General features: G+C 50.5%; 1 protein-coding gene across 1 annotated transcript in view; it reads left to right on the top strand.

Annotated features, from left to right (window-relative positions):
• The first annotated feature begins 961 nt into the window (after positions 1 to 961).
• Positions 962 to 8,127, top strand: part of PCBP3 (poly(rC) binding protein 3) — a 313,033-nt gene continuing 305,867 nt past the window's right edge. The window contains exon 1 of the mRNA XM_066259178.1: positions 962 to 996. The gene's annotated coding sequence lies outside the window, so the exon portion shown is untranslated. The remainder of the gene's footprint in view (positions 997 to 8,127) is intronic.

Raw genomic sequence — 8,127 nt, 5'->3', positions numbered from 1 at the left:
TGAGCAAAGTGACACTCACGAGGCTGGCCACCTGTCCAGGTGCAGGGCTGAACCAGAAGGCCATGTATTCGCTGTCCTGCTCCATAGCACAGGGGATGGGGTGGGTGGCAGGTGAGCAGAAAACCCAGCCAGCGCTCCATTCATTTTGGGGCAGAACCGGCAATTCTGGCGGCACTGCTGGTGCCTCCCGAACAGTGGCGATCAAGGCCACACTGAGAGGATGGGGTTGTGCAGAACACTGGGCTGAGCTCGATGCCTACTCTGTTCTTGTGGGCCCTCCCTGGCCTCTGGAGGTTGCAGCCCCTTCAGAGATGTCACATTCTGGGATGTGGGGACAAAGCCCACTCTCCTGCTGCTATTGGAGGCCCCCAGGTGCCCCTACCTACCCTTTCAGTGAGGCCAGCAGGGATTTTGCAGAGACGAGGTGTTAGCTCTCTCTTTCTGCCTGTCACCCTCCTGGCTGCAAATGCATCCTGACTCATCTGCATGGCCTCATCAAATATTCATACTCCAGCTCAGCCGGATGGCCGAATGGGGCTGCAGGAGGGTCCCTGTCTTGTCAGATTGTAAAGGTGACCTTGGGTCTGTCCCCAACATCTCTGAAAGGAATACTCAGTCAGGGGCCAGAGGCAGTTTCTGGTAGAGAAGGACCCATGACAGCAGCTGAGGGATGAAGCTTAGTCCATAGTCAGAAATCTGCTGTCTCCTCAACTCTGGGCTACTTGCTGGGGTGGGAACGGCTGCCCCCTCTGGCCTGGGCCCTACCTCATGAATGCTTCCTCATTCCACAGTGAGTAAGTAGCCTGAGTCTTCACCCAGGGTTCTGTAAGGAGACCAAGGGAGGTCACTTCCAGCACAGAGCTATGTTGCTGTAGACCCTAACCTTGAATGGATCCCCCCCTCCCCTCCCCTGCTGAGAACAGAAAGAAACCAGCCCAGGCTGCCCACAGCTGCCACAGCGTTGGGACCACACTGCTCTCAGATGCCACCAAAAGGGTGAGTGTACCTTCTCTGGTCCCTGGTCCAATCCAGCAGGCTGAGGACAGATATGTGAGAGGTGAAGAACTGCTCCCTGCACTACAGCTGGGTTAGGATTAGGGTCAGGGTAAAGGGGGGGGCAGGCTCTAGAGCATGGTCCCCAACCTTTTTTGGGCCACGGACCGGTTTAATGTCAGACTATATTTTCACAGACCAGCCTTTAGGATGGGACGGATAAATGTATCACGTGACCGAGACAAGCATCAAGAGTGAGTCTTAGACGGATGTAACAGAGGGAATCTGGTCATTTTTAAAAAATAAAACATTGTTCAGACTTAAATATAAATAAAACGTAAATAATGTAAGTTATTTATTCTTTCTCTGCGGACCGGCACCGGGGGTTGGGGGTTGGGGACCACTGCTCTAGAGGGTCTCAAGCAGGCAGATTCTGTTTAGTCCTTCACCACAACCTGCTTGAGTGCCCGCTGTGTGTAGGTGTTAGGGAAATGGTGTAGGAACAGCCAGGACCCTGGTCCAGGAGCTGTGTACTTGGGGAGAAGATGGCCACCAGCAAGAGTGAACCGTGGGCTGGCTGGGGGCTCTGTGGGACAAGGCAGCAAGATGGGGTGAGGGGTACTGGAAAAGGTTTCACTTGACACTGAACAAGTGGGCATGGGCTTCCTGTACCAATGGCCCAGGCATGTTGGCATCAGTGTGGCTACAGTGGGGGCCCATGCCCATGGCCACAGGGAGGATGTGGGCTCTGACTCTGAGAAAAATGTGAAAACAGTGGGAGCTTTGAGCAGAGAGGGTATATTCTGACTTCAGTTTTCACAAGCATCCGTCTGGCAGCTGTGTTCAGGGCAAACAGTAGGGTGAGCATGGGGGCCCTGGGGAGCAGGACAACCGTTCAGGAGGCTCTTGAAATAATCTGGAAGCTGTGATGGGGCTTGAACTGGGCTGAAGGTAAAGACACTGGGAAGGATGGAGTGAAGAAAAGCTTAAAGACAGAGGCAAAGGGCTTTCTTTCTTTTTTTTTTTTTTTGAGTGAGAGAGGGAGAGACAGAAAGAGGAGTGGCAAAGGGCATTTTAATAGATTAGATTCTGGTGTGAGAGACACGGCATGGGCAGATGGACTTTTACTAACCACGTGGGCAAGGCCTTTTGGGCATGTTGAGAGGGCATGGCCGCTGGCCTCCCACTCTGGGCATCTAATGTGCTGCCTGAGCTGATGAGAGGCTGGGGAATGTGTGTGATCTGCCCAAGGGCACCACTGGTCCCAGAGCATCTGAAGCTTTGAAGCCAATGAGCCCCAAGGAGGAGCCATGAAGACCGAGAAATAAGCTACATTTACACAGATGATCATTCAGACAAAGTTGCCTTCTCTCTTCCTTCCTGGTGTCTAGCTGCCCAGTTCTCACCTTGGTGGTTAGACAGCGAGCCAGGGACCACTGTTGGCCTGTTCCTGTTCCTTCCAGTCAAGTCTCTGGTCAGGCATCATTGGCCTTGGGCCAGAAGCCTGAGTTATTGTCCTGAGTCAGCTCCCAGAAGGAGTTAGCTCTGTTCCACCAGCACACCTGCAGGCGTCCCCAAACTATGGCCTGGGCCACGGGCCGCAATTTGGCCCCCTAAGGCCATTTATCCAGCTCCCGCCGCACTCTCATTGGTGGTCAGTGAACTGGCCCCCTGTGTAAAAAGTTTGGGGACCCCTGCTAGAGCCCTCCAACCTGCAGATGTTTGTGTTGAGTCCCCCACAGGCACACCTGTTCATCCAGAAGCTGTGCCTACCACTCTCAGTAAACACACACACACACACACACACATGCACATGTGTGCACAGACACCCACAGGATTGTTAATTTAATGCTTGAAGTAGAAAAAAAGGAAACCATATACCTTTCCATTTGTTTAAACCTACCTGGTATATTCGTGGCTATCCATAAATAAAGACCAGAAGAGGCTACTTTACTATATATTAGATACCTTCAATAGCCAAAGAAAATCATCAACCCATTTTACTTGTGAGTGCAAAAATCTAAAATGAAAATATAGTCACACAAATCTGAAAATAATTTGAAAACTAACCCTGTGAGGGATGGGGTGGCCCCAGGAATGCAGACAGCTTTTCTCAGGAAGCCCAAGGGTGCCTCTATGGCAAGACTGCGACCAGTTGGGCAGTCCTCGGCACCATCTGGCTGCCTTCACACCTGTGGGTTGTTATTTACAAGTCGATGGGGTAACGCCCTCACCACCCATGCCCAGGTTTTGCCTGCACGGTCTATCAGTTACCACAAGATGCTTTAAACGTTCTGTGTGACTGTGGGTGTGTTTCTGCCTTTGACTCTGCAAGATCACTTGCTAGATTTTGGGACTGCGTTCAGAGGGAGTCTGTCTTAGAACCATCTTCCCAGGAGATAAGCCACCTTGCTGTGAAGAAACCCCTCGCTCCCCCAGAACTCCCGCCTTTCAGCATCCTTGCACACTGGCAATCATACCAGTGCTCTTCGAGGTTGGGTGTGCCTGGTCTCCCTTGTACATTCATCCTTACTCTTTATATTAAGGGTTCAGTCTGACAAGTGTTATCTCCTAACGGAAGTATTTGGTCCTTTTACATGTGACTTACTATGTTTGTGTTTGCATTGGTGCATTCCTGTTTAATTTTTGTTTCTCTCACCTGTTCCTTATTCCTTCTCTCTTGGATTCTCTCAAATTAATTGTTTTATTCCATATTTATTCCCTATTAGTCCATCAGCTATAAATGACTTCACTATGCTTTCAGTAATTACCCTCAAATTACGTGTATATTTGACTGTTAAAGTCCATTATAAATTACTCCCATCACCTCCTAGGGGACTCAGAACTCCTTAATTCCATTTCTGACCCACCCTCTGAATTATTGTTCTTTTTTTTTTATTCATTTTAGAGAGGAGAGAGAGAGACAGAGAGAGAGAGGAGAGAGAGACAGGGGGGAGGAGCTGGAAGCATCAACTCCCATATGTGCCCTGACCAGGCAAGCCCAGGGTTTCAAACCGGCAACCTCAGCATTTCCAGGTCGACGCTTTATCCACTGCGCCACCACAGGCCAGGCTGAATTATTGTTCTTAAATGTTTTACATCTACTTACATTTTAAACCTGGGAGTCATTATTGTTATTATTACACAATATTTGCCTTTCTTTATTACCGTTTTTCCTGCTCTTCATCTCTTCCTTGATCCCTACCTTCCTTCTGAGTCATTTCCTTCTACCAGGAGGGCTCCCTTTCATCCATGTGCCTGCATGTGTGCACCTGCATGTGCACGTAGGCATATGTGGCTGTGTGCATTTGATCTGATATGTGGACTCTGTGCTGCTTCCTGCTCTGGTTCCTCTGGCTGAGCTGTTGGAGCAGAGCCACTGTGTACACTCAGCTACTGGGGATCCAACTCTGAGACTGTACTGGGTGAGCATTGAAACCCCATGTCTACCTGCCCCTCCTCCAGGTTCAGGGAGCAGGTCTACAGCTGTCCTTTTAGCTATAGATGCCCACGAGGCCCATGGGGACCAGAGTCTCTGGCAGACATGCTTGGAGATAGATGTACAGCATTGGGGCCACTGAACCCCAATTTGGGGAGACCCCCTGCTCTGGACTGGTCTCTGCTGCAGACCTAGAAAGAAAAGCATGCCCTGCTCTCCCAGGATATTGCTGGAGCTTGCAGCAGAGGGGCTTGGAGCTGGTGCTCCTGGGATTCTCTCAGATGGCACACACCTCTGAGTTCTCCTCCCATATTGCACAACTGTTTATTTAAAGCAATACCTTAAAACTCAGTCTTGACAACCAGCTTCTGCTTGACAGGACTGATCATCCTGATTTGAGTAGAAGCTACAGCATCCTGCTCTGAAAGGTCCAAGTGGCTGACAAGGACAAGCTGTGCTGTTCCTCAGAGGCCTCTGGGGCGGGAACTCCATGAAAGATGTAAAACATAGTGAATAAAACATTGCGGTGCAGACGTGGGCCAGGAGGAGCCCTCACTCCCACATATCCTGTGTGGACCCTGCAAATCTGTAGGAAGAAGCACCTACTGTCCTGGTTCGTTTCCTGGATACTTATTAAACTAGTCTGGCAGTGAGGGCCCCAGATGTGGTTTTGCTGGCTGCAGTCTCATTGCTGCACCTGGTGTAGATATCTATATGGGGGATGCTGTTACCTGCCCTGTCCCATCTACCATGCAAGTCCCCAAGTTCTTCCCACAAGTGCCCCCCCTCCCCGGACGCCACCATCTGCTGTTAGCATCTGTGAAATGCATGGGGATCCCATCACCTGCCTTGCTCCCTGGCCCCTGCACCTGGGTGTGGCGTGTCAGGCTTTGCCCATCCCCAGACCAGGGGAGAGAGGCTGGCGGGTCCTTCAGCTCTGCACCACCTAATTCTCTGCCTTCTGCCTCATTGGCTCACCTGCAGAACAAACATCTTCCCATACCACTGCCCACCTCACCCCCAAGCTACCCGAGGGAGAGGACTTGACCCTCTGCCTACGTGGGCTGCCTTGTCACTTTTCTCACGCAGGAGCTCTGGCTGCCCCCCTCCATCTCCAGCATCCTGTGTCCCAGCCCTGCGGTGCAGTTTTGTCTGTGTGTCAAACCATATATAAGGACACAGAACATCATAAAACACATTTCAGAAAAATTAGAAGTTTAAATTATATTTAAACTAAAATTTTGAATTAGTCAATTAAAATATTGTTAACATTTTGGCACATAGAATGAGCTTCTATTCTTAGACAGTATACTCCTGTGCAGAGGGCTTCTGACAGAGATGACCAGACCATGCATCCCTACTTGCTCAGCATGGTCTCAGCTACATGGTCTTAGGCAGGTCACCTCCTCCTGGACATCTGGTGACCTCCCATCTCCTAACGGGGCCTGACCCTGGGCTGGACTCCTTGGGACCTCTGCATTTTGTATTTTTGAGCAATGTCCCAGCAGACATGCAGCACGTGAAGGGACCGTGGTGGAGAAAGACAGTTGGGTGGGCTGGAGCTGGAGCTGGGCCAGTCTTCTCTGAAGGCCTGGCAAGGGCTCCCGGTGGGAAGAGAAGGCCCCAGGAAATGGCTGAAGGCCCCAGGGGAGGGGGCAGATTCTGAGGCACAACCATGGGGGTCTTGCTGTACTTTAGACACTTCTGGATTTGTGCTTATCAGCCTAACACTGGGTAGGACACAAACAAAGCGCATGGGTCACACCCTGGAATCCATAAGAGTGGAGTGACAGCTGGATGACACTGGCCTTCATTAAGCAGAACCAGTGATTTAAAGGAAACACAACATTCAGCATTTTGTAGCAAGCAGGGCCTATTGGATAAGGTCCTGACACACAGCGAGTTTGTGATCTCATGGCCCAGCCTTGCCTCCTCCTCTGAGTGGCTGGTGATAGACCATCAGCTGATGGGCCGAGTGCTGGGATTCCCCATCTCACCCCCCCCCCCCAACTCTCCTTCCCTCCTGTGCAGTACACTAGCTGTCTGGGGCCATCCTAACAAAGTCTCACATACTTAGTGGCTTTTGCAACAAGAAAGAATTATTCTCTCATAGTTCTGGTGGCCAGAAGTTCAAAATCAGTATCTCTAGGTGGAAATAAAGTGTTGGCAGGGCCCCCTCCTTCAAGCCTCTTGGCTCTTTCAGCTTCTGTTGACTGCCACTCTCATCTGTGCCTCATGGTCTCATAGTCCCTTTTCTCCCATCTGCCTCAAATCTCCCTGGCCTCTCTCTTATAAAGACACTTGGGGTGGCATTTGGATCACATCCTGATAATCCAAGATAATCTCTCAACTGCTTAAAACCTATGATTTAATCCCACCCACAAAGCTTTTTCCCTCTGTATAAGGTCACATTCACAGGTTCCAGGGATAAGGATGGGGATTGCTCAGAGTATAAAGGTCAGGCATGGCTTTCAATGAATTACCGAGGCACAGGAAACTATTTCCTCTTGGGCACACAGACACCATAATTCCAGAAACTTCCTTCTGCTTCCATGCCTGCTCAGTGGCCTGGCTTCATCCAGGGTGGCCCATTTCCATAGAAACGTCATCCACTCTGACTAGCTTCTCTTGGTCCTGCTCCCTACAGCTCTGCCATCAGTAGGTGCATCTCCTCTTAGTTTCATCTTACTCACTTAAACATTAGACTCGGAAGGTGAGTGCTGGGGCTCCCTAAACAACTTCTCCTTCATCGAATCTGTTTTATAAATGGACACTGGGCCTGGGGGGAGCTGACTGCCTTGTTTCAGCCTCCCTTCATTTAAGCTCCTACCTCCTTGAATCAGCAGAAACCCAACCAAGAGACTCATTCTGTGTTCCACCATGTTCCATTATGTTCTGGCATGTTCTGGATGCTGGGCACACATTGAGATTGGAATAGAGCCCTCCCCTACAACAGCTCTGGAAGGAGATCAGAACTCTGCCAATGGTGATAAGAGAGTGAAGGGGACCCACATGGGTTGTGGTAGAGATAAGGAGGGCTGTCGCGGGACTCTAGACTCCTGAGCACTCCTAATAGTCACCACCACTGACAGACATTAGATCAGAGAGGGGCTGGCCCTGCCAGCGAAAATAAAAAAACCGCTTCTAGGGGATTCTGGGGGGCGGGGGGTCAGAGAGGCTGCTTGAGGCAGTTTGTGCTCACCCTGGAAGATGAATGAGAGGTGAGGGGGCCTTGCTGAGAGCCAGCCCTTGTGGATCCTACCTTGTTTGTACCACCTCCTCTTCACCCACCACCCACACCACCAACCTGACTGACCCTACTGGCTCCTTGGGATGGCTAATTGGGCCTTGCTTAACTTGATTTCAAATAACCTGTGATGCTATCAGATTTCATGGTGACCTCATGACCAAGTCAGGATGTGGATGTCTACATCTCCCATGTAGAAAAGGAAACTGAGGCTCAGAGAGAGTGAATACCTGAGTCAGGCAGCCAGGATAACACAGGCTCTCTGTGAACCCTGTTTTGGGAGAGGGAATAGGGAGATTACTAAGGCCTGGCCCCTCCCCCTTGGCCAGGTTTGACTTGACAGTATGACCTAACCCAGTGATACTGTTACATGCGTAACAGAAATAATGCAGTGGCACTTGGAGGGTGAGGACTGTCATGGTGTGGGCTACGGATCAGACTTAGTTTA

This window comes from Saccopteryx bilineata, chromosome 2 (genome assembly GCF_036850765.1).
Source record: "Saccopteryx bilineata isolate mSacBil1 chromosome 2, mSacBil1_pri_phased_curated, whole genome shotgun sequence".
Taxonomy (NCBI): Eukaryota; Metazoa; Chordata; class Mammalia; order Chiroptera; family Emballonuridae; genus Saccopteryx; species Saccopteryx bilineata.
The sequence above is the reverse complement of the archived record's forward strand: the minus strand, read 5'-3'. Positions and strand labels throughout refer to the sequence as shown.